This window comes from Symphalangus syndactylus, chromosome X (genome assembly GCF_028878055.3).
Source record: "Symphalangus syndactylus isolate Jambi chromosome X, NHGRI_mSymSyn1-v2.1_pri, whole genome shotgun sequence".
In the NCBI taxonomy this organism is placed as follows: domain Eukaryota; kingdom Metazoa; phylum Chordata; class Mammalia; order Primates; family Hylobatidae; genus Symphalangus; species Symphalangus syndactylus.
In genome coordinates this window covers 123,567,727-123,593,523 of record NC_072447.2, presented here as the reverse complement: position 1 = coordinate 123,593,523, position 25,797 = coordinate 123,567,727, and the positions used below count along the sequence as shown (strand labels likewise).

General features: G+C 40.2%; 1 long non-coding RNA gene across 3 annotated transcripts; it reads right to left on the bottom strand.

Annotated features, from left to right (window-relative positions):
• Positions 1–581: 581 nt before the first annotated feature.
• On the bottom strand, positions 582–25,560 carry LOC134736016 (uncharacterized). 3 transcript variants are annotated; one of them, XR_010119670.1, is made up of 6 exons: positions 24,415–25,560; positions 20,292–20,445; positions 12,035–12,105; positions 9,215–9,340; positions 8,262–8,383; positions 582–3,698 (listed from the first exon to the last, which is right to left on the bottom strand). It is a non-coding gene; the product is annotated as an uncharacterized lncRNA (long non-coding RNA). The 3 variants fall into 3 exon arrangements; XR_010119668.1 differs by lacking the exon at positions 24,415–25,560 and having other exon boundaries at positions 20,292–21,636; XR_010119669.1 differs by lacking the exons at positions 12,035–12,105; positions 20,292–20,445; positions 24,415–25,560 and having other exon boundaries at positions 9,215–10,168.
• Between the last annotated feature and the right edge of the window lie 237 nt (positions 25,561–25,797).

The following is a 25,797-nucleotide window of genomic DNA, read 5'->3' as shown; positions in this document are numbered from 1 at the left end:
CCAGGACTCATTGGACAAAATGAGCCTCTCTCATGTCCCAGGTAGGTTCACATGCACCCGCACACTCCCAGTTGGGATGGCAAGCCACTCTTGCCACCCTGCCAGCAAGCTGTACCTTGCAGTACTTGCCACTCTATCGGCCCATTTTCTCCCTTTTCCCAGTTCCACTGTTAGTGGGGACACAAGGTTCATCCAAATTGGCAAGCAACTCCTGCCGCCCCCAGCCACTCTAAGTTGGATTAGTGGTTGGTCCCCGGGAGGTGACCAAGCTCCCCTTCATCCTTATGGGATGGGCTTTCATGCCTTGGGCCCTTGCTCCTTACGGCGGTTCCTGAAGTGCTGGTATTGTCCTGCAGCCCCATTCCCGGTTCCATTGCACTGCCGGGCAGGCCACTGGGATGCAGGGAGAGCCAATCTCTGCCTGGGTGAAGCTCCCCCATGATGTGCCTTGGATGCCGGGTCTCCCCCGGTCTTTGGGCTCTAGTCCCCACAGGCAAAGGAGACAGTAAATCTGTCGTCTCCAATCCCAGGCGAGTCCCCAGAAATGTTGCAGGATTTTTTTAAGGAATCAGAGAGACCAATGGGGTTCAGGAAGATATTTATTATTTAGGTGCACCGGCCCAGTACTCAGCCCAAAGGACTGAACCCAGAACAAAGAGTTAAGTTACCTTTTAAGCATTTTGTAGGGTGGGTGGAGATTTGTGCAGGGGAAAGCATATTACAGAAGTGAGAAACAAAGACAGTTATTTAATTAATTGAGAAATGCATTACAGCATTTCTTACTTTTCAAGGAAAAACATGTTTTACAACTTGAGTTTATCTGTCTAGTGACCTTGCAGCTGCACAGCTAGAGAAACAGGGTCTTCACAATGCCTGGGAAAGGAGGCGAGATAAGGCTCACTAGCCACAGAAAAACAGGCGGTTAATTTTTAAACAACTCCAACTCTTTCTCTTTCTCAGAGGGAATTGGGTTTTCTTACATACAACTGAGTTTCTCCTTACACATTCTTTAATTTCTTTTAATTCCTATTCCAATACAATAAAAGCGATTAAGGACAGGTCTAGAGTTAGTTAAGGTGGAGGTGGTGATAGAGAGGACAGGGTTACATTGATAAGGCTGACAGTTAGAAGGGGCAGTCCTTTTGTGAAATAGATGAGAGGTTTTAGATCTGCACAAACCTTTTTCATGGAAGTCCAACTTTGCTCCTGAGTAGTTTAAAGGATGTAGTCCCATGTACTACAAGGTTGCCAGGCTATAGGAGCAGAAAATCAGTGTCTTGGCTGCAGGTGATCACAACGATGAGTGCTAGGGGTAACTGTGTCAATTAGAGGGCTGAGGCATAAATAATTGTGTGAAAAGGCTAGCTGTCATTGATCTTTTACATTTCTACAAGGTATGACAGAGCAAGCATTAAAGGCAATGGTCTGAGGTGAGTCAGACTTAAGTTACATTAATAACAAAGGAGCTAGTAACAGAATAAGGAAAGGAAAGGAAGCAATATAGAAGGTATATGAAAATTAAGCTTTCTTTAACTTAGTAGCGCTTAATCCTAGTACAGTAACCCATGATTCTGACGAGGAAGATGTTTTCTTGACTCGAGTATGGTGGGTCCATCCTTTCTCAGCTGTGAGGATGGCAGTCTCAGTGGTTAACAGCATAAAATAGAGTCCTTCCCAGGCCAGCTCGAGTTTTTTTCTTTCTGTCTTTTGATGAGGATGTGGTTTGCAGGCTGCTGCTGGTGTACTGGAAATTCTAGGGCTGGTACCTGTGCTAAAAGACTTTCAGTTCTGAGGGAAGGGAAAGTGGAAGATAAATTAAGTATATAATTTTTGCTGCATATTCTGGGGCTTGAGGCCCAATGGTGATGCCTCCCACTCCATTCCTGCTCAGCACCGCTCAGGGGATGCTGCGGCCCTGCCCCCTCTTAAAGTCTTGGCCTTCTAGTGGCCTTCACCTCCCCTGTACACTGTGGCCTTGGGGATGAGGGGCTTGTGACTTACCCAGCCGCCCTCGGGCCTTAAGAAAGCTAAACACCATTTTATATTTGACAATGCTTTTTGTATGATTTTGTACCGGATAATCTAAATTTTACCTTTATATTAATGTGCTATTAATGTTAATTTTAATAAAATCTTGTAGACATTATCCAATTTTAATGTCTGACTATAAGGTAAGAGTCACAGAAAAACTGGATGATAAACCCTTTAACTTTAGCCAAAATGTTTACACACAGAATTTCCTTTACAATTAACATGTTAAGACTTGCTTAAACCTTTAAAACAAAATTTTTTAAACCTTTTAATGTAGGTAAAAACCCATATTCTTATGCCTCCTTATAATCCTTTTATTAAAAGTATATTTTATTTTTCTTACATACTTTGTACATAAACTTTTTTAATAGTTTTACATTCAGGAGGCCTAATTACTTTTAAATTATACAATATTTCTTGCATAAATTCCCTTTATAACCTTTCTTACAACTTTCACAGACAATCTTAAACATGTCTTAACTTTCTGCCTTCCTTTTACACTATTTCTTTTCCTAGTTTCACCCTCTGTCTTTGATTTCTGTCTCTTCCAGTTTCTCTCTTACTTATTCTTTCCCCCATTCCTCTCTCTCATTTGCACTCTCTTTTTTTCTCTCTCTCTCCGTCATCCCTTGTTTCCTTTTTCCCTCCCAAGTTCTCCCGCTCCTGCGGGGGCCGGCAAGGCCGGGCAACGGCATGGGTCCCGCCCCCGCGCACACACACTGCTGTCTGTTTCGTCTGCTTTTTTTTTTCTTTTCCTAATTTCCCTTTTTACTTTTTTCCTTTCTTCCTACACTCAGTTTCTTGGGCTGGGTGGGATTTGTGGGGCTGCAGTCCAGACCCTGGGCCATCACTGGCCCAGAGGCTTGGCAGATGCCTACTGCAAGTTGCAATAATTATGCCCTTTCACCTCCTCTGCTCTCCTCCTGGCGCCATTCCCCACCCTCTTTTTCACTTAGAGCTGGGCTGGGGAGAGGGACTTAACCCTTGGTGCGCCTGTCTGGCGTCACGCTTGCTGTTTTTGCTCTCTTTCTCTCTGACTTCCTTTCCTGGTTTCTTTTTCCTCCCTGCTGGACTTTGCCTCTGCCAGCCACCTATGCTGCTGTTTTCCCCCCTCTCCTTCCCCTTCCCCTAGGGGAGCAACCGGTGGGAGTGGAGCTTAGCCTTTTTCTTTCCCCGAGAAGAGAGGAAAGGGGAGTTTTGAATATATATTTACTACCGGAGGTTTGTGTGAGATTCAACTCCCACAATGGGGATTTCTCACCTCTTTTTAAGGTTTAACCCCCACAGTGGGAATTTCTCACATCTTTTTAACCTCCAAGACATCCTGACTAAGGAATACTTTACCACCTCCTGTGGATTTCTTTCTCTAGTCCCAACCAAGGAATGCTTTACCGCCCCTGTGGTTTCTCTCTCCTTGGTATGTCTTAACTAAGGAATGCTTTACCACCCTGCCGCTTTTTCCTTAGTCCCCACCACCAAGGAAATACTTTACCGGCTCTCCCAGTGTTTGTTTTTCCTCGGTTTGGGCACAGAGTTTCCTGGTTCACGTGATATGTGAGGATCCTTTACTCCAGATCGCCAGCCAGTTTTTTTTTTTTCCTGCGTTGCTGAGAGTCTGGGTTTATTCATCACACCAGGTGGATCTTAATTCCATATCCCTGAGGCCACTGCAGTGAGGCAGAGGAGTGTGCTCCCCCATGAGAAAGGGCTGGAGACCGCCCGAGAAGAGAATGTATCCATGTATGGATTTCCACCAAAATTGTTAGAAATGCTTGTTCCCCGGTGCCATAAAGAAATTTACTTGAACATAAATTTAATTTCCTCAGCAAGGGCATTTTTACTTTCTGCAGAAAGGGTACACTCGCCAGCTGTTCTGCCATGAGACTACACTGAACAAGGGAGACAGGGTCATTTATAACCTGACATGTCCACCCTACTGCTATGTCCGGTCTCCATTGGCTGGAATGGAACCTCACATTCTGTATTAGTCCTGATTGGCTAGCAACTTAAGAACTTTTTAAAAGAGGCAAAGGCAGAGGAGAACAAAGGAAGGAGAAGTAATTTATGGAATGCTGAGAAAGGTAAAAACACCTTCAAATAAGGAAAAGGAACAGGCTATCCTAATGCTTGCTTGGACCAGTATAAGCATTGCCAGGGCAAATATTTAGGCTAAATTGTGGAAGCTAAGAACATAAAGTACACTGATTTCTTTATTACAGCTCACAGATATTTAAGAATGTTAGCCCAGGTCTTTGAATAAATTTTGCTTCTAAGAGAAGTTACTATTTATTCCTAATTAGATGGGGAGGAAAGTCTTTGAAGAGGAACCTCTACTTTACTTTTCACAATCATGAAATGAAATTAGAAACCAATAGCAGAAGGGAAACTGGGAAATTCACAAATATGTGGAAATAAATAATACGCTCTTAAACAACAAATGGATTGAAGAAAGTATCACCAGGGAAACTAGAAAATACTTAGAGATGCATTAAAATGAAGACACAAACTCCCAAAACCTATGAAATGCAGCAAAAACAATGCTCAGAGGAAAATCTATACCTAAAAACACCTACAATAAAAAAGAAGAAATGCACAAAATCAATAATCTAACTTTACACATTTAGAAACTAGCAAAGGAGAGGAAATTAGACCAAAGCTAGCAGAAGGAAGGAAATAATAAAGAATGGAGACAAACAAAATGGAGAATAGGAAAGCAATATAAACTATCAGCAGAACCAAAATGTGGTTCTCTGAAAGATCAACAAAGTTGACGAACTTTTAGCCAGACTAAGAAAAAGAGAGAATATCAAAAACTAAAATAAGAAATGAAAGAGGGGATAATACTGGTAAAAAAAAAAAAAAAAAAAAAAAAAAAAAAAAAAAAAAAAAGACACATAGGCCAATGGAAAAGAATAGAGAGCCCAGAAATAAAGCTGCACACCTATAGCCATTTGATCTCTTACAAACTTGACAAAAATAAGCAATGGGGAAAGGACTCCCTATTCAGTAAATGGTGTTGAGATAGCTAGCTAGCTATATGCAGAAGAATGAAACTGGGCCCCTACATATCATATACAAAAATTATCTAAAGATGAGTTATCATATACAAACATTTTATCACATACAAAAATTAACTGAAGATGGGTTAAAGATTTAAATGTAAGATATCAAACTATAAGAACCCTAGAAAATCTAGGAAACATCATTCTGGACATCAGCCTCGAGTAAGAGTTTGTAAGTCCTCAAAAGCAATTGCAACAAAAATTGACAATTGGGACCCAAGTAAACTAAAGCACTTTTGCATAGCAAACGAAGCTATAAACAGAGTAAATAGACAACCCACAGAATGGGAGAAAATATTCACAAACTATGCATCCAACAAAGGCCTAGTATCCAGAATCTATAAGGAAACAATTCAAGAAATAAAAAACAAGTAACTCCATTAAAAAGCAGGCAAAAAACACATGAACAGACACTTTTCAAAAGGAGACATACAAGCGGCCAACAAACGTTAGAAAAAATGTTCAATATCACTAATCATCAGAGAAATGCAAATCAAAACCACAATGAGACACCATCTCACACCCATCAGAATAGCTATTATTAATAAGTCAAAAAACAACAGACGCTGGTGAGGCTGCAGAAAAAAGGACACTTACACACTGTTAGTGGAAATGTCAATTAGTTCAGCCACTTTGGAGAGCAATTTGGAGAATTCTCAAAGAACTTAAAACAGAATTATCATTTGACCCAGCAATCCCATTACTGGCATATATCCCAAAGAAAATAAACTGTTCTACCAAAAAGACACATTCACTCACTCATATATTCATCACAGCAATATTCACTGTAGTGAAGACATGGACTCAACCTAGGTGCCTATCAAAGGTGGACTGGATAAAGAAAATGTGGCACACATACACCGTGGCATACTGTGCAGACATAAAAAGAATGAAATCATGTCCTTTGCAGCAACAAGGATGCAGCTGGAGGCCATTATCCTAAGTTAATTAACATAGGAACAGAACACCAAATACTGCATGTACTCACTTACAGTGGTAGCTAAACATTGGGTACTCATGGACATAAAGATGGCAATAATAGGCACTAGGGACTGATGGAGGGAGGTAGGGAAGGGGGCAAGGGTTGAAAAACTAACTATTGGGTACTATGTTCACTAGTATCCCATCAGGATGACAGGACTATTCAGATCTCAAACCTCAATATCATGCAATATACTCATGTAACAAACCTGCACATGTATCCCCTGAATCAAAAATAAAAGCTGAAATTATTTTTTTTAGAAAAAGAAGAGGGGATGTTACCACTGATTTGACAGAAAAAAAGGATTATAAGAAAATACTATTAACACTGTATTTCAACAAACTAGATGCCCTAATATATTGAAAAAAATTCCTACAAACACACAAACTACCAAAACTGACTCAAGAATAAATAGAAAATCTGCAAAGACTTATAGCAAGTATGGTATTTGACAATAGTGCCAAACCATTCAAAGTGAAACAACTTCGTCTAGGGAAATACCTGTAGTTAGTTGTCTCGCACCAATGATTAACAACATGGACACACACGTGGAGTGGGTTAAGGAGCAGAAAGTTTAACAGACAAAAAGGAAGAGAGAGAATAAGCTTCCTCTGTTAAGAAAGCGGGTCACCCGAGAGAGGGTTTCTGGGTTTGGGGCAGAACGTGATCAATTTTGTACAAAGGCTTGAGGAGGCGGTGATTGATTTACACAGAGCCCAGGGGATTGGTTTGACCAGGTGCTCCATTTACACAGCCCATGAAAAGACTGGCCCTCTGACCCTAATCTTTTATTATGCAATTATGGCTTCTATCTGACTGTTGCCATGACACCTGCACATGTGACTTTACCTGGCTGGTGCCATGACACCTGCACACGTGGCCACAAAGAAAAGGGAGCGAGAATCGCCATATTGAATGTACCTGGTTTCCAGGTACAGCTGCTGGCATTTACATATGCTTGAAGTTTCAGGCTGCTTTCTGTTAGAAAAGAAATGGTTTGGGGGCTGCTTTTTATTAATGGAAAATTCCACCGAGAACTCTTTACCCTTTCTAATTGCCTAAAATAATTTTTAATAACTGCTGTATTAAAAGGATATGTGTACCGAAACTAAGCCAAAACACAACTTTAATAGGCTTAAGATCTCTGTGTGTTTGCTCCTAGACAAAACAAATGGAGTACAGAACAAACAAAAACGTGTTGATAGGAGAGAGAATGGATCATGGTCTTTCATAGAGCATTCTGTGCTTCTGGACTCAGACACCTGTTTATGGTTTATTACAGCTACAGAAAACACATTAAAATCAGCAAAGGAAAAAGGTATCACTTGAAGAGAACAGATATTCACATTTCAAATTAAATACTTCAGGAAATCCAGTTTAAATAATTGAAAGCAAAACTCAAATGCCAAAAGTGGGTAAATATTTAGTCATATTTTCTTGTGAGTTTCTTTAGATTAATTGTTGTTATTACTGTTGCTGCTGTTGAATATCCATTGTCTTCCTATCCTTAACACTACAGGAACACAGATATGTCATTGTAGATATATTAGCATAAGCCATTCCCTACTCTTCTAACCAGTTCTGAACTCTTAATTGTGTGATTTCAAATAAAAAATTTTCCCACAATATGCTCTCTAGTAAAGATATAAATAGGTTTGTAACAATGACATTTGGGGAAATTTATCAGGGCTTTACATGTATTTACAGAATAGAAACAGGCAGAGAATGCTTAAGGACACTAATCCCATTTGTGAAGACTCTACCCTCATGACCTAATAACCTACCAAAGGCCCCACCTTCTAATACAATCACACTAGGGGTTAGGATTTCAACGTATGAATTTGGGGGGACACAAACATTGAGTCTACAGCACTGTCATATACTAGTGTTCTGTAGCAGATTAGCAAATTTATGAACACACAGTTTCACAATTTTTAGAAGAATATGCTTCCTCATTGTATAATTTTTCATGTTCATTAACAGAACCAGATGTATTTAGCTTCGCTATATCATATAAAAATAAAACACCAGGCCAGGCACGGTGGCTCATGCCTGTAATCCCAACACTTTGGGAGGCCAAGGCAGGTGGATCATGAGGTCAGGAGACTGAGACCATCCTGGCTAACACAGTGAAACCCCATCTCTACTAAAAGTACAAAAAATTAGCCAAGCATGGTGGCACACACCTGTAGTCCCAGCTACTCAGGAGGCTGAGGCAGGAGAATCGAATAAAACCGGGAGGTGGAGGTTGCAGTGAGCAGAGATCGCGCCACTGCACTCCAGCCTGGACGACAGAGGGAGACTCCATCTAAAAAAAATAAAATAAAATAAAACACCAAAAGCATATAAACTTAAAACTTAGGTTCAGTAATTAGTGTTTAAGTGGTTTATCTTACTTAGAAAAGATCTAGATTCTTATTTTAGGCAAACATAACATTAAACAAAGCTAGCCATCATTTGAAGTTATTTCCCTATTAACTATTTTTATAGGATGTCCATGTTTGACTGGCATCACAAAAGCAAAAACCTAAAAAGTTAAATGCATGAGTTTGTTGTTTTAATACTGTGCTTGACACACATGAGGTAATGGATATCAGACAATTCATTTTTACCTGCATCTTTACTTGTACACTTGTTCTTAGTTTAGATATATTTATTATTATTATTATTATTATTTCAGACACAGTCTCACTCTGTCCCCCAGGCTGGAGTGCAGTGGCACCTTCTCAGCTCACTGCAACCTCTGCCTCCTGGATTCAAGCAATTCTCATGCCTCAACCTCCTGAGTAGCTGGGATTACAGGCGTATGCCACCATGCCTCGCTATTTTTTATTTTATTTTATTTTTAGTAGAGATGGGTTTTCACCATGTTGGCCAGGCTGGTATTAAACTCCTGACATCACGTAATCCACCCATCTTGGCCTCTTAAAGTGGTGGAATTACAGGTGTGAACCACCGCACCCAGCCATTAGCTTGAATTTATAATGTTTATAACCTTAAACATCTGCCAGACATATTAGTTTATTAAATGAGTAAACCCAAATAGAATAAAAATATATGCCCATATTATACTTGAAACTGACAACTCAGAAGACAGCTGTTCTTATTAAACCAAAAATATTAAACTAACTTTATTTACCAAAGATTTACCCAGGTCATGTGAACTTGAAAAGCATTTGGGTTTCTTTCTATATCGCTGGGAGTTTTAGGAATATTCCATGGAGATAAGTGTTCATTTATCTTTCGGCCAATTTGAATAGAGCTCCTTTAAGAGATTTTATAAATTCATTAGTTAATACCATCCAGAGGTGGAAAAAAATCACATATACATATCATACATTCACACATAAACATAGAGACAGGCATAAACAGAGATCTTGGTTTCATTCTAAACTTTTAGCCATGAATCATTAATACAAAACTCATTGATTCATATCTTCTTTATATTTTTATCCGAATTATATTTCTGACAAAAATGGGACAAGGTTACCTATTGAATAAAGGCTAAAGCCTTTTTTAAATCAATATTTGTAGAGAAGACTTTTAAGATTTTCTTTTACCCTGATATGTAATCTTATGAAGTCCGTGGATACTATTTTAGGCAAGAGACTAAGGAGACATCTAGCAGCTGTTTGAATATCTCCAAAACACATCTGAGTGGATAAAATATTCAGTCTATTTCTACTTATCCTTTTTCCTTTTGAGCTTCAGGTAGTTGCCTTTGGGGTCACTAAGTCCCTTGAGAGCCCCCAGTGGGGTCGAGCAACCTAAAGGTAAAGAGACTGGGAAGTTGAGGGGTCAAAATGGGAAGGGAAGTCTGGCAGGAGTGGACAGAGGAATGGAAGAGGTAGGAGTTTGCCAGGGACATATTAAAGCATTCAAGGCAGCTGAAGAGAAGATTGAAGGTAGCAATGAAACCAAGTACCCCATTTTCTTAAAAGGAATTATTTTTACCTTTTTTTCTTTTTCCCTCGCCTCTTACTTAGCTCTTTAGGAATACAATTAAAATCTTTACCTTCTTTTTGACAGGCACTCCCTGCACTGCAAGCTTATCTATGTTTTTGCTTAGAAGTTCCAGGGACCAAATCTCAAAACAAACAAAGCACCCTCTGGAATTCTCCCCCACCGGGAGACTGCCTCAAAACAGCAATTAATTAACAACCCACTTCTGTCCACGAAAGCACTGACCAGACCATCAGATCACAGCATCACTTAAGGTAAGCATTAGAGCGAGTCACATAGATCCCACACCTAGTCACCCCTCTTGGATCATTCCAAGTTCCCCTTTTTAAACCCTTGTTTTCTATCCCAAAAGTTAAAGTGGATCCCTTAAGGCAGGAGCCTCTTCTGCTTCTCCACTGCTAAGCTCTGGAATAAGTCAGTTTCTTTTCTTTCTTTTCTTCTTTTTTTCTTTCTTTCTTTTTTCTCTCTTTCCTTTCTTTTTTTCATTCTTTCTTTCTCTCTCTCTTTCTCTCTTCTTTTTAAGATGGAGTCTCACTCTGTCACCCAGGCTCGAGGGCAGTGGTGCGATCTCAGCTCACTGCAACCTCTGCCTCCCAGGCTCAAGCAATTCTCCTGCCTCAGCCTCCTGAGTACCTGGGACTACAGGCGTGCACCACCAAGCCTGGATAATTTTTTTGTATTTTTAGCAGAGACAGGGTTTTGTCATGTTGGCCAGGCTTGTCTCGAACTCCTGGCCTCAAGTGATCTGCCTGCTTCAACCTCCCAAAGTGCTGGGAATACAGGTGTGAGCCACCATGCCAGGCCTGGAATAAGTCACTCTCTTTTTACCACCCTCGTCCTTGCTATTTGATTTTGCAAGCACTGAGCGGCCAAACCTGTGTTTGGTTAAACATTTGGTGGCCCATACAGGGAGCACTGTGCATTTCTAGCTGTCCGAGCCTACTGGCCCAGTTTACACTACTGGGCAGGGTACAGGGCCACCTGTGAACACCAACTGCTTGTGGATAGCTCACCCATGGTAAAAACGTTAGGGTATTTCCCAGAAGCTGCCAAAATGCTTTCTTTTCAGGTGACCTCCCTTTCTCTTTCCTGCAGGATGTCTGCTGCCTTCAATGGCTTGCTGGTATAAAGAATGTGACCTCTGAAGAAATTTGGCAACCTTTGAAACTGGGTGAGTGAGTTGGAGTGGACTCGACTTTCCTCTGTGTCTTCTACAGGGTTGCTGGGGATTTGCTCTGTTTAGACTTGGCTGCCAGTGGCACCATTTTGGCGTTTGACACATTTGTATATGTGGCACCGTTGGGGCTTTGGCACCATTTGGACTTAGCTGCCTGTAGAGCTGTTTGGAACTGAGGTAAGGCATTCAGGATTTTACCTAGCCCCTTAACCAGGGTTTTGTTCAGAAGTGCACCATTTGTTTGTAAGTGTGAGTGTTTGACCTTTGTGTGTGGATCCTGATCTCATCCTTTCCTTTTCACTTCCAACTTCATCTTCCTGATTTATCTTGCAAAGCCACCTACATCATTACTTCTCTCAGGCAAAGCCATCTTTAGCTCCCTCCAGCTGGAAACAGTTCACTTCAACCAGTGACTTGTGGAGTGGGGAGGGATTCATCCTACACTGTGCAGGTCTAGGGTACTTGGGCTTTCCCTGACGGGAGGTAAATGAGAGTGGTGGGGGTACCAACCCCACACCATGCAGGGGCTGGAAGGGTCACAAACCTCCTTCTCTTTCCTTCTCTTTCTCTTTCTCTCCTTTAAAACCCAGCTCCTTCACAGAAGCCTGCCAGGAACTTCATATTTTAATTCTCTTTGGAATTACAGCTGGTTACATATTATGACGTATTTTTGTGCACATTTTTAAATGATGAGAAAATTACAGCAAGAAAAATTCAGAGCTCAAGTGGTAACCTGCAACTAGAAAGTTAAGCAGAGTGTTTTAAAGCTCTCCATCTTCCTCTAATTTCTATTCCGCCTGCTTGAAATCTATTACTAACCTTCGGGTGCTGAGATGAGACTCATTATTTGTGGTCCAACTAGAATATAAACATTGGAAACTCATCTGAAACTGAAAAAAAAAGGATAGGTTATATATATATACACATATATATTCAAACTGCCACAGAGACTGCTTTACCCAAATTTTGGTTCACGGCTTTCATTGGATTATATATTGGGGGCAATCAAAATTTAGCCAGGTAAACAGCTTCCAATGTAATCAAAGAATAATGTGGATCCAGCTATCTTTCATAAAGTTGTGAGTTTGTATTGTTATCTTATGGCTGGAATTCTGAGGTAAAAGCTATTGGGACCTTTGTTTGTGTGCGTATACATGTTTAGATCTGTTCATGTGTATGTACATGTATTATATATTGTATCTAGCATGCTACCAAAAGGATTATAAGTAAATGAGTACACATATATTAGGTACAAATGCTTTTTAAGTTCACATGAATTTAGTAATCTTTGATAAATAAAACTGATCTTAAGATTATTGGTGAAACAAAAATAGAAATACCTTCAGAATTGTCAGCATACCTTTTTTTCTGAGTTTATTGACCAAATGGTTTATATTTGTCACTGTCTATAAATAAAAGTATTAGGCTTTAACATAAATGTCATAAGCCTGTAAACCCACCAAAAAAAATCTTTGGGTGATTTTTTTAAATAAATAAGACTAATATTGTTAGTTTAATAAAAAGTTAAATCTTCTAAATTATCAACAAAATGCCCATATGTTTAACTTTAAGGTTCTTAAATAAACACCTAATGTGTACAGACTTTAAAAATGGTTAACAGGGAACTAACTCTAAATAATGATTACCTTTGCGTAATATCTCAGTTTTCATAAGTAATCTAGATAAACTGTCAAAAGTTTAAAAATTTAAACATGTAAATAAAATAAATGCTTGCAGGCCAGGTGCAGTGGCTCACACCTGTAATCCCAGCACTTTGGGAGGCCAAGGTAGGCTGATCACTTGAGGCCAGGTGTTTTGAGACCAGCCTGACCAACATGGTGAAACCCCATCTCTACTAAAAATACAAAAAAAATTAGCCAGGCATGGTGGTGCATGCCTGAAGTCCTAGCTACTTGGGAGGCTGAGGCAGGAGAATCACTGAAACCTGGAAGATGGAGGTTGCAGTGAGCTGAGATCACTCCACTGCACTCCAGCCTGGGTGACAGAGTAAGACTCCATCTCAAATAAATAAAAAATAAATGCTTGTAAATACAGTTTTCATATATTTTAAAATCTTGAAATTTTTAAATTAAATAATAATTGCTTGTTGGATGTCTGGGCCATTTCTAATTAAGAAAAAATTAAGTAAAGAAAAACATGTTTCTAAAATCATGGAGGCCAGGCACAGTGGCTTACACCTGTAATCCCAGCACTCTGGGAGGACAAGATGGGCAGATTACTTGAGGCCAGGAGTTCAAGACCAGCCTAGCCAACATGACAAACACCTACCTCTACAAAAAATACAAAAATTAGCCGGGCATGGTGGTACATGACTGTAATCCCAACTACCTGGGAGGCTGAGGCACGAGAATTGCTTGAGCCTGGGAAATGGAGGTTGCAGTGAGCCAAGATCACACCACTGCCCTCCAGCCTGGGCAATAGAGTGAATCCATGTCTCAAAAAATTAATTAGTTAGTTAATTAATTAAAATGAAATTATGGAATGGTTTCCTCTATAAAATACTATTATCTGTTAAATTGTTCATAATTTCTTGCTTCCTAGGTTTTCACTAAAATTTAAGGTCGCTAAGAATAAGAATTCTAGTTAATAAGTATTATATAAGTTATATTCCTAGTTTAAAAATAACTTTATATAATGTAGAGGGTTTTTTTAGTTATTTTTTTAAAAAAAGAAAAAGGCAATAAATAGGAGACAGGTATGAAAAAGTTATGGATATAAAAATATATCTTTAATTTAAAAATGGTATAAAGAAAATAAAATAATTTGTATATGAAATAAGATCTTCATCCTAAAATAAAGTGACTGGTTATTTAGAAAAGTGAAAAATTTAGGACAAGTCAAATAGTCCAAGCACGTTATAGATGATCTATGTAAGTCATGATAAAGTTTGTGAAGAGGAATTTATGAAAGAAATTTTATATATAATTAAGTTGGGCTATAATTAAAAAGGAATTATTTATAATAGTCTTTCTAAAGATTGGTCACCTATGGTAAAACAAGGTTTTCTTAAGGTATTGATTTACTCTTAATAAAATTACAAAAGGTAGAAAAGGGAAAAGGACTCAGAAGTTAAAAAATAAAATTGCAAAAGATTATTAATTTTAATTCTATAACCTATTTCTTTTAAAAACTTCTTGGAATCATATCTCAGAAGTTCAACTTTTGATGTGTCTCACTGCATTCAGCTTTTTTTCCCCTTGAGAGGGCCCAAGGTAACAACTCCCTCCTTTAGCTTTTTTATCAACTCCTATAACATTTTTCTTCCAGTTCTAACTGCTGTTGTGGCCTAATGCTAAAATGTTTTCTCTTAAAGGTCTAGAAAAGTAATGTTTTCCTCCAGGATAACTTGACTCTGCACTCTTGGCTTTCCTTAATATGTCAAAATTTTCAATATAATCTGAGAATTTCTCATGCATTTAGTCAGAGTCATGTATTCCCTGGCTATACTCATTACCTTAAACACAGTCTTCCTGTGTATGTTTAAAGTTAAGTACTTTTTTCATCTAGTTTGACTTTCAAGTTTTCTAAATGGGTTTTCTAATTTAAAAATGCAGTCGCACTAAAGAAGGGGTGAGTTTTTTTTTTGCCTTTTTGATAACTGGCTTAAGAAACAAGATTTTATTTACATTTTATCAAGATAGTTCCTATGTTGTCTTAATAAAGTTTATTAAGTTTTTGATTGATTAAAAAACTGAAATTTGAAAGGATTTAAGTTTTCATATACATGTAACCTTCCACCTTGCCTTTAAAATCTCTTAGTTATCATTTTGGATACATTAGCCACTTTTTACAAGGACCTATGGTTCTGTTTTGATCAATTTTTAAGCCTTTTAGCCTCTTTGACAGATGTCCTCAAAATCAAATCCTAAATTAAGTCTCAAACTTATTGCTGAGGTTTATCAAAGCTATAAAAATTAATGACTATAAGGTTATAAAATCTTTTTACAGCTTCCAATCAGGTCATAAACTCCAGTATTACCACCTCCAACCCCTTAAAAGTCCTTATCAGGTGCTATTGATAGCAACAGGAGGCAGAGAAATTCTAGGCAGACAGCGGGGGGTCCATGGTAAAACCCCACCTTTGAGCCAAAAAGCCTGAAACACACAGCCCAAAGTGAGAACTTTATTCCTGTGTGCCCACTCTCTCCCAATTGGTTCTTCCTGAATAATGTATTTTTACCAATTGAATATTGCCTTTTCCAAAACTACCTAGGCCCATTCCGCCTCCCATCCTGTGCCTATAAAGACCCCAGATTCAGCTGATAGAGAGGAGAAGCAGCTGGATGTCAGGGAGAGATGACTTGACTTCAGAGACAGTGGGTGGACATTGGAAAGAGGCAACTTGACTTTGGAAGAGAGAGGCAGAGAGGCAGCTTGATTTCAGGGTAAAGCAACCTGCCCTTCCTGTCCGCTTTCCAGCTCCCCTCTCCGCTGAAAGCCACTTTCATCAGTCAATAAAATTCTCCACATTCACCATCTTTCAATTCATCTGCATGACCTCATTCCTCTTTGGCACTGGACAAGAATTTGGGATTCACCAAGTGCAGGTAGCCAAAAAGGTTGTCACACTGGCCCTTTGCCCTCACTGGCAGAGGGAAGCTGCCCCATGTGATGAGGCAAAAGGCCCACTTAACTAATAACACACTGCTGTCTGAGGATGGTGGAGCTAAGAGAGCATCATAACATGCCTTCTGGGGCCTTGGGGTTGGAGGCACCCCCACCTGGACAATGCCACAGGGGCCTGCACAGAGTTTGCTCCTGCTGGCACCAAAGCAGCCAGCCAGTTCCTGCACTTGCTTATTCCGGCTGCTGCGCTTCACTCACACATTCCCTCCTACAAGGGGTTGAGTGGGGTGGGCTGAGTAAATGGGGCACCCCTGTTGCAAATCCCATGAAGGCGTCAAGAAAATATCTTGCATCTCTATTAACTAATCTTTGTGTTGTTAAGTTATAGGGCTTTGACTCCTGGATACACATATCTCATCTAAAGAAGACACTGACTCCTGCCAGTATCTGACACCAAACTCAAGTTAACCAAAGTCTTCTCTTTAGACTCAGGCAAAGGCAACAATCAAAATAAACTGCTTTCATGAGACACAGGGAAAGGTCTGTCCTCAAAAACATTAAGATTCATTTAATAATTTTGCCTCTATCTGGAATAATATAATTTATTCTATGCCTTAATACTAAATGATTTAAATGTTTAGCTATCTATAAACTTACCTTTCTCAAAACTAGACAGGGCTTTTAACTTTTTTGTTTGTAACACTGCTAATTCTTTATCTTTGTTTTGCCTCCGGAGCGTAAAACTATTCAGCCGTTCCAAGCCCAGGGACTATTGTGCAAGCGGTGGGTATATGAGATTATAAGGGCTAGTTTTGAGGGATAAAACAAATTCAGACCCTCCAAATTGAGGACGGGCACACAGATGCCTAAGCCACTAAACAAAATGCTTGTGTTTTATATACCTAATTGCTACAAGCCAAAATTAGAATAGCTCAATGCATAAAATGTATGCTCTTATGTTACTTGAAAGGGATTTTAAAGGTTAATGGGTGCCTGCTTACCTCCATTCCCATCGGGCCTAGAATGTTTAATTGCCTATAAATCTTTTGGCTCCAATCCCTTGGCCATAGGGGTCCTACCAAGGGACATAATGGACCCACACCACCCTGGCAACAACACGGGACAAAATTAAAGTTTAGCCATCAATGCTGCCTCTGGTATGTCTTAACCAAAAGCAGTGGGGAATATAAACTAAAAAAAATAAAATCCTAAACCCCAACCAACTAAATGGACTCCCTTGTTTCCCAAAGGGAATCCCAAAGAAACCTAAAAGAAAAAGTTTCAGGCCATGACAGACAGCAGGGCATCAGGCATGCCTCACTACACCATCCCCACCCTTTTTGGAATTTAGGCAAAACTGACCAGCATTAACATTAAAATAGAGATCATAAGACTGATAAGACAGATTCTTTGTAACAATAAGATACCAAATTATAAACAAGACCACTGACCATAGGCTAATTCTGGCTAGTTTACAAAAAGTACACATTTGCATGCCTTTATGTCCTAAAAAGACCTTTTGATGTATAGGGCCTAATTATAATACATTATATGTTAAGTCCCCACACAAAAATAAACATGAGTCATATGTTACATACATATTTGTTCCATACACGTGTCAAGACTGCCTTCATAAACATTTATGACCTCTCCTGTATGTCTTAACCAAAAGATGTGGGAAATATAAACTAAAAAAAAAACTGTTAAATTTGTGTATTGAGTCCACCTGTCATCATATCCCCACAGGAACTCTGGATACAATTGATAGTGGGGACTGTGTATGATAATTTAGTAAGTAAGACTGAATGCTAAATATTATCCCAGATAATTCAGAAAATATCTTGTTAGCCCTGCAAGACATGAACCAACAAATCAAAACTATGTCTGACCCCACATTGTCACTAGCTCAATGGTTAGCAACCTGGTTCAGGTCAGGACTGTCCTGGTGGCAAAAGCTGCTTATAACTTTGGCCCTGGTTGCAGGGATAGGCATATTTCTTTGCTGTGGATTTTACTGCTGTTGCAACTGCTGTATGGAAATGCAAGACAGGCTTTCCCAAGAGACTTTCCTGGCCTCGCACCATAATGCTCCAGCAAACATTGTCTGTGAACCCCAGTACTTGTGAATATTTCCAACTCCAATGAATCAGTTCCATTCTGATACCCTGTAACTCCTCCCACTTTCAGCAGTAAGTTGCCAGAATAAAAACAATGCCCAAATCCCATGAAAATGGAATGGAATTTGACAGTGGGGAGTCGTAACCAAGTACCTCATTTTCTTAAAAAGATTATTTTTACCTTTTTTTCTTTTTCCCTCACCTCTTACTTTACTCTTTAGGAATATAATTATAAACTTTACCTTCTTTCCAACAGGCACTCCCTGTGAAGCAGGAGAAGAGGGTCTGGAGGCAGGGAACCTAAAGCTGTTTCACACTGACTTCCTAGAACTAAATTGAAAGGAAAGCCCTAACTTTCCATGCCTAAGTAACAAAAGGACCAGAGGCTACTCCCTTTGCAAACCCCCACCTTTCCTTTGCTGCAGATGGGAAATGGAAAGTACCTCTGATTGGTTGATTTTGGCAACCAACCAGACCTTTGTATAGGAGTGTAACTTTATAACTTTAGTTCAGCTCAATCTGATTGCCAGCCAGGTCTTCATTTGCATAGAAGTACAACTTTTTGACTTCACTTTAGCCTCTGATTGGTTGCTTTCTGCAACCACCAGATGTTTGCATAGAAATGTGACCTTTGTAAGTTCACTTCAGCCTCTGATTGGTTGCTTTCCACAACCATTCAGAGTGATTGCAAGCCACCACTTCATTTACGTGAGGTGAGCACCAAGTGGCCAATGGGAAACCTCTAGGGGGTATTTGGACCCAAGAAGACTCTGTATCTGGGCCCTTGAGCCGCTGCTCAGGCCCGCTGCCACCCTGTGGAGTGTACTTTCAATTTCAGTAAATCTCTGCTTTTGTTGCTTCACTCTTTACTTGCTTTTTTTGTGCATTTTGTCCAATTCTTTGTTCAAAACGCCAAGAACCTGGACACCCTCCACCAGTAACACCTAGACTGAAAGCTTATCTAAATATATGTTTTTTTAGAAGTAAGAGGGCCCAAATCTCAAAACAAAACAGGCACTCTCTGGAATTCCCCACCAGGAGATTGTCTCAAGACAACAATTAATTCACAATCCAATTCTATCCATGATGGTGCAGACCAGACCATCAGATGACATCATTCAATATAAGTCATCCAAGGGAGTCACGTAGACCCTGCACCTCCTTGCCCCTCCTACATGCCATTCACAACAACTTTCCCTTTTTAAGCCCTTGCTTTCTTCCCTGAAAGTTAAAGCAGTTCCCTTAAGGCAGGAGCCTGTTCTGTTTCCCCACTGCTAAGCTCTGGAATAAAAGTCACTTTCTTTTTACCACCCTCGTCGTTGTTATTCAATTTTGCAAGCAATGAGCAGCTTAGCCTGCGTTTGGTTACAGTAAGAGGAGGAAGGAGGAGAGAAACCAGTGGGAAGAGAGAAGTCTTAGAGACACCAGTTTAGGGAGATGATAAGTTTCCCAAAAAGATCAGTGAAGTTCCAAATTATCCTCAGCAAAACCATGTCAACAAGAAGGAGTTGGACAGTGTAGGTGGGGCATATAGTCAGTAGGAATTCAAGAATGGTGTTTCAGTTGACTCAGAAATTCCTATGGGAAAAACAGGATCAAATAGAACAGAGAGGCCTCACAAAGTAACAAGGAAAAAAATTTCCAGCCTGGGCAATATAGTGAGACTCTGTCTCTACAAACAAAAAAAATAAATTAAAATTAGCCAGGCATAGTGGTGTGTGACTGTACTCCCAGCTACTCAGGGGTGCTGAGGTGGGAGGATTGCTTGAGCCTGGGAGGTTGAGGCTGCAGTGAGCCATGATCACACCACTGTGCTCCAGTCTGGGCAACAAAGGAAGACCCTGTCTCAAAAAAAAAATTTTCCGGCCGGGCGCGGTGGCTCACGCTTGTAATCCCAGCACTTTGGGAGGCCGAGGCGGGCGGATCACGAGGTCAGGAGATCGAGACCACGGTGAAACCCCGTCTCTACTAAAAATACAAAAAAATTAGCCGGGCGTGGTGGCAGGCCCCTGTAGTCCCAGCTACTCGGAGAGGCTGAGAGGCAGGAGAATGGCGTGAACCCAGGAGGCGGAGCTTGCAGTGAGCCGAGAGTGCGCCACTGCACTCCAGCCTGGGCAACAGAGCGAGACTCCGTCTCAAAAAAAAAAAAAAAAAAAATTTCCAGCCCAAAGAATCAATGAATAATTCCCACTCAAAATAGAAAGCCAGAAAGAAAAGCTTTCAGCCCAGGGAGCCAGAGAATAATCCCCACTCAAGACAGAGATCCAAGAAGGAGACCATCCAGCCTAGGAGATACCTTTCAAAAGAAGCCTGGGACTCTAACCTGCTTCAGAGAGTATACTCAGAATCTTAAGAATCAAATCAGTCCTTACCAGCTTTAACAGAAGTTTGCCTGGAACAATGGTTCAAAAGTCTGACTTAGCGGTGGATCCCAAATCAATCAGTCAGGAGTGAAGGAAAGGGCTTAAAAGGTGCACATTTGAGGTCTGCAGTGATAGGTCCAGGAGTCCAGTGATGAATCTGATCCTATAAAAGTCACAGCATCATTACTGTTCAATTTTTTTAAAATGACACTTGTTAAAGATGGTGAGAAAGACTGTGTTCGAGGGGGCAATATCAAGATAAGTATAGGAATCACTGCAATGGCATCTTGCAATGGGGGAGATAGATTGAGATCAGCTAAAATACAGTGTGGGCAAATGGGAATTTAGAGCCAAGGAACAAGGTGGGAGTCAATGGATGGAAATTTACTAAGACGAAACATCAGGCATAATGGAAGATTTGGGCTAAACCGACCTAACATTATTTTTGCTGAAGGCACCAGGGTGATCAAACATCACCTGGGAGATGGTGGAGGATGAGGAACCAGATTAGATATTGAGAGTGGTTGGATATGGGGGATGGCTAAATAGACTTAGCAGGACTTAGCAATTTCCTTGCTGAAATCAGACAATGCAGAGACAAACTCAGAAATCCAAAAATCCAGGCCTAGTTGAAAAAGAGCTCAAAGGAACCTGAGTAAAATTTGGTCAATAAGACAATCTTTGTCAGCACTAGAATTCTGGGATGAATAAAACAGAGGTCCTTCCTTGCAGGAGCTCAGTGTAGTGGGGAATAAAAACATGCTCTCTAATCCCAGCTGCTTGGGAGGCTAAGGTGAGAAGATCGCTTGAGGCCAGGAGTTCGAGACCAGCTTGGGCAAGGTAGCGAGACCTCATCGCTAAAAAATATAATTTTTATTACATAATATATATATTATATACAACATATATTAACATATATAATATATAACATATATTGTATACAATATATATTAACATATTAACATATATAATATATAACACATATATTGTATACAATTTTCTCTAATGATAACACAAGACAAGGAAATTCCAGTGAGTATGAGGTGTTTGGCCATGTGTGCTCTAGCAGAAGGTGAAAGGGAGAGGAAGGAGACCAGGGCACCTTATGAAGGGACGTGATGAAGAGTAAGAATGTAAGGGGGTAGGTAGGATGCATAAGGGATCCATCAGCTGGATGGATTGAAAGGGTGAAAACGCAAGGCAGGCAGAGAGGAAAAGTGAATAGACAGAAGTAAGATATCAGGGACTCTGCAGGCAGGTGAGCTCACTCACTTCTGCCACAGGCTCTCCTCCCTCTCCTTGTTGAGGAGGCTAGGCCACAGCTTGTCATACCCACAGGGGTGTGGGTAGCTGCCATAATTGGCGGACCAGAAGACAGAAGCTAAGGGGATGCCATGTGGGGCAGAGGGCCACCCTAGAAAGTACAACCACTAGTGTGAGCAGTAGGACTGGTTTCAAGAGCCTTGGCAGGCCGGGCGCGGTGGCTCATGCTTGTAATCCCAGCACTTTGGGAGGCCGAGGCGGGTGGATCACGAGGTCAGGAGATCGAGACCACGGTGAAACCCCGTCTCTACTAAAAAAAGACAAAAAATTAGCCGGGCGTGGTGGCGGACGCCTGTAGTCCCAGCTACTCGGAGAGGCTGAGGCAGGAGAATGGCGTGAACCCGGGAGGCGGGGCTTGCAGTGAGCCGAGATTGCACCACTGCACTCCAGCCTGGGCGACAGAGCGAGACTCCGTCTCAAAAAAAAAAAGAAAAAAAAAAAAAAAAGAGCCTTGGCAGAGGCCACCCAGCTGATGGCTGAGGCCGTTCCAGTCCCTAGGCCATGGGCAAGAGTGAAAGTGAAAGCAGCAGTCCTGCAGGGAGTGGGCAGATTTGCTGGGCTCGGAGCTTTTCCACCAACTTTGACATTTCCTCCAGAGCCCAAGGACTCCCAGATACCTCACTGCTGCTGTGGGATAAGGGGATAAAGAAAAAAGCCAGTAGGGCAACTGGGTCCTTGTCTCCTTCCAGTTCTACATGACATTCAAGTCTAAGCTAAACAGGAGACCTTGTCCTTTCTCTGCCTCATTCCGAAATGACTGAAGGGAAGTGTTACCAAAACACCAAGGCTACCGTCTAAGTCCTGCTGCTCACTGCACAGAAAGCCAATCACTGAGACAGTGAGTATTGCCAAGGAAAAAGGCTATAATCGGATGCTGCAGCTGAGATGGAAGCTCAGTCTCAAATCCATCCCCCGAACCAACTAAAACTAGGGGTTTATATAGCAGGGAAGAAATTTAACAATGTGTAAGAAAACAGGAACTAGGGAGGGGCAAGGAAGCAATCAAGATGAAAGGGGGGTCTAGCATCTCACTCTCTGGATGTGGTGATCTGGTGAGTTTCAGTTATTTGATCTCTTTTTTTGAGAGGCCTGAAGGTTGCTTCCTGAGGAAGGAACTCAGATAAAACAAATGTAAGGTTCAAACTTTAAAACCAGAAGGGTCCATTTCTATTTTTATCAAAAAGAACAGTCCATGGCAGGGGTCCCCAACCCCTGGGCCACAGAGCAGTACTGGTCTGTGGCCTGTTATAAATGGGCTGCACAGCAGGCGGTGAGTGGCAGGCGAACGAGCATTACCGCCTGAGCTCTGCCTCCTGTTGGATCAGTGGTAGCGTTTTATTGTCATAGGAGCACGAACCCTACCGTAAACTGCACATTCGAGGGATCTAGGTTGCGCACTCCTTATGAGAATCTAACTAATGCCTGACGATCTGAGGTGGAACAGTTTCATCCCGAAACCATTGCCCTGCCCACCAAGTCCATGAAAAAATTGTCTTCCACAAAACCAGTCCCTAGTGCCAATAAGGCTGGGGACCACTGGTCTATAGAACTGTTGGGTCGGTTTCAGAAGGACCACAGACCACAAGACGTATTTCACTGAGCAGCTATTTCAACAATACAGTCAGTTTAGTTTGTGTTTCGTGTGTGTTTATATCAGGTATTATATAGAGCACACTGTCATATATATCTGTATATAGATAATATATATATGAGTGTATATAACACATGCATGTGTATAATTATAGGGATGGCTCAAATCAAAGTATCTAATGTTTTCCTTAATCTCTCCTAAATTAAAAGAAAAATATAAATGGGATGAATGGATGGGGAAAAAAGGACAAAGTATTTAAAGCATTTCCTATGAAAATGACAACACGTTTATGTGAGAGTTGCAATAAAAATACAGAGTGCTGAGTCAAACTACTGATAAACAAATATTTTTGGATAACTGCATCTCATGCAATATTTGGGACATACTTTATACAAAAATATTTGTTGTTTATTTGAAATTCAAATACAAGTGAGTATCCTGCAGTTTACCTGACAATGCAGAAGGCGAACATCACACACTGGGGCCTGTTGTGGGGTGGGGGGAGGGGGGAGGGACAGCATTAGGAGAGACACCTAATGTTAAATGACGAGTTAATGGGTGCAGCGCACCAACATGGCACATGGATACATATGTAACAAACCTGCACGTTGTGCACATGTACCCTAAAACTTAAAGTATAATAAAAAAAATTTTAAAAAGATTATTTCCTATACTTCAAAATCAACAAGATTTGATTGCATTTAAATTTTTCTGTCCATTTGTTCTTCTATGTAATACTTTAAAAATAATTGGCATGAAAATTCAATCAATTCATAAAAGTCCAAAGCAAAAAAAAAGCAAAACAAAAAAAACAAATCTACTGACATCTCATGTGGAAGAAATGATCAGGATTGGCATTAATGAACCCTCTCACAGAGACCACTACACACATACAAAAAAAGAAGGATGGGTGAATAGATGCAGAGAGAATTTAATAAGACTGAGATGACGCCACACATGCTTTTAAAAAATAAAAAGTATTAAATTTTAAATTTTACTTCAATATAAGAGAAGAAAAAGAAAAAAGGGAGATTGAAAGAACTGCTGAACTTCAGGAAGTTCTACTTGATCACAAATTGATACTAGTTTTATAAAATTCCCTTTTTCTTCTCAAGGGTGCCCCGCCCTTCCAGCCTGGTACCTTGCCCCTTGGGGCATAATATTTCTGAAAACTGTCCAAAGGACCTGCATATTGTTAAGAACAGCTGCAAAATGTACCAGAGAGAAAGATCAGGTGAGCTGGTGCCTAATTCATTACTGTGAGGTCTCCTCTCTTGGACACTTGTGAAGTCTTGGTCATCAGTGCTCTGAACCTTAAGATCAGAACCAAGTAAAGAGAATGAAAGATAAAGTTAGACAAACTTCAGGTAGGGATGGAAGGCAGACAGCAAAGCATGTGTGGGCACGGGACTTATAATAAGGAACAGCAGGGACAGCACAATGGCATTCTTGGATTGTTGGCTTTAGAAACGCTGTCAATTATATTCTACTGCTCCAGAGAATGAAAATTGCTTAAAATTGGCTTCTTAGGCAGTTTACAAACTAGCAGCTCCAGCCTGAGTCTGTTCTGCAGGCCTGATTTAGATGGCCAGCATACTTTTCAATAAAACATATTTCAGTTAGTTACCAACATTTAAAGAACTGAAGGTTTCATATCAACATCATAATTTGTGGCCAATCTTGAAAAACTGAAAAATCTGGCAGTCTTGGCCCAACATTGCCAGCCAGCAACACTAAGCTGGAGCTGAATACTGGCTGCCCCTTTGGAAGAGACATATTCTTTCCCAGTTTGCCACAGTCCCTACCCTGCGTGCTTCTCTCTTTTATGTTACCTGTCTGGCCTTGTCAACATTTGAATTTACAACTCTGATTATTACAATTTTTCTATTATGCAAACTGTCAGACATATACAAAAGCAGAGAGAATGGTAAAGATGAACCCTATTTGTACCCATTACCCAGTTTCAACAATTATTCATAGACAACCTTGTTTCATGAATACCCTAACCAATTCTGAAACACACTTGGATCTCCTCCTGGATTTTTGTGATGCACATCTAGACGTCACATCATTTCATCAGTAAATATTTCAGTGTGTATCTCCAAAATAACCAAATGTGTGACTCCTAACCAGGCTTCTTCTGTTATGTCACGTATACCATGGGTTATACTGTGGTGACAGGATATATTACAGAGTAATAGTAACAAATATTTCTGAGGTCTTACTCTGTGACTAGATATTGTGCTAGGTACTTACATATATTGTCATTTATTCCTCTCCTCAATTCTATGGCATAGACAATGCTTTTATTCCCATCTTATTGATAATCTTCACATAGATGCCCTCCCTAATATATATACACATATGTATTTGTGTGTGTATATATATACACACATACATACAAACACATATACTGCATATTATTTATTTATATTTATATACAATATAACATATTTAGATACTTCATACTGATATTATTCACATATATATTTAATTGTATTAATATACAGGAACTAGAAAAGTAGTTTAGTTCTATTTTCTTTGGCCTTTTTTGAAATCATGTATGCTCTGATAATGGGAAATTTCCATAAGCTGAGGTTT